Genomic DNA, 1,107 nt, shown 5'->3' on the forward strand with positions numbered 1-1,107 from the left:
ACATGTTACCCCGGTCTTCGTCCCTTATCCTTGTCCCTCCCAGCTCCACTACAAAGACGATTGTACATTGCTTTGGCCGCTCCCTCTCAACTACGGAGACGAGTTTAACGCGGTTTCCACCCCTCCCTCTCAACCGCACCAGTGCACGCTTGCCGCGCCACAACGCCGACGCTGGACCCGTGAATCGTGAGCACCCAGCTATGACTTACCGCACTCGTGCAAAATAAGAAAACACGGTAAATATATTACTTACACGTGCGTTTTGTTTTGCAAGCGGCGCGAAAAAAATTAAAAAGGGAATGCAACACGACACGAGGACTTCCCAGGAGGTCACCCATCCTAGTACTACTCTCGCCCAAGCACGCTTAACTTCGGAGTTCTGATGGGATCCGGTGCTTTAGTGCTGGTATGATCGCATCCGACATGTTACCCCGGTCTTCGTCCCTTATCCTTGCCCCTCCCAGCTCCACTACAAAGACGATTGTACATTGCTTTGGCCGCTCCCTCTCAACTACGGAGACGAGTTTAACGCGGTTTCCACCCCTCCCTCTCAACCGCACCAGTGCACGCTTGCCGCGCCACAACGCCGACGCTGGACCCGTGAATCGTGAGCACCCAGCTATGACTTACCGCACTCGTGCAAAATAAGAAAACACGGTAAATATATTACATACACGTGCGTTTTGTTTTGCAAGCGGCGCGAAAAAAATTAAAAAGGGAATGCAACACGAGGACTTCCCAGGAGGTCACCCATCCTAGTACTACTCTCGCCCAAGCACGCTTAACCTCGGAGTTCTGATGGGATCCGGTGCTTTAGTGCTGGTATGATCGCATCCGACATGTTACCCCGGTCTTCGTCCCTTATCCTTGCCCCTCCCAGCTCCACTACAAAGACGATTGTACATTGCTTTGGCCGCTCCCTCTCAACTACGGAGACGAGTTTAACGCGGTTTCCACCCCTCCCTCTCAACCGCACCAGTGCACGCTTGCCGCGCCACAACGCGGACGCTGGACCCGTGAATCGTGAGCACCCAGCTATGACTTACCGCACTCGTGCAAAATAATAAAACACGGTAAATATATTACTTACACGTGCGTTTTGTTTTG

General features: G+C 52.5%; 2 non-coding genes across 2 annotated transcripts; both read right to left on the minus strand.

The window, feature by feature from the left end:
- Positions 1-301: 301 nt before the first annotated feature.
- Positions 302-420, minus strand: LOC119346655. Its single transcript, XR_005167844.1, has one exon. It is a non-coding gene; the product is annotated as a 5S ribosomal RNA (ribosomal RNA).
- Positions 421-717: 297 nt separating this feature from the next.
- On the minus strand, positions 718-836 carry LOC119346654. The gene has a single exon (XR_005167843.1). It is a non-coding gene; the product is annotated as a 5S ribosomal RNA (ribosomal RNA).
- Positions 837-1,107: the final 271 nt, after the last annotated feature.

This window comes from Triticum dicoccoides, unplaced genomic scaffold, assembly GCF_002162155.2.
Source record: "Triticum dicoccoides isolate Atlit2015 ecotype Zavitan unplaced genomic scaffold, WEW_v2.0 scaffold46270, whole genome shotgun sequence".
Taxonomy (NCBI): Eukaryota; Viridiplantae; Streptophyta; class Magnoliopsida; order Poales; family Poaceae; genus Triticum; species Triticum dicoccoides.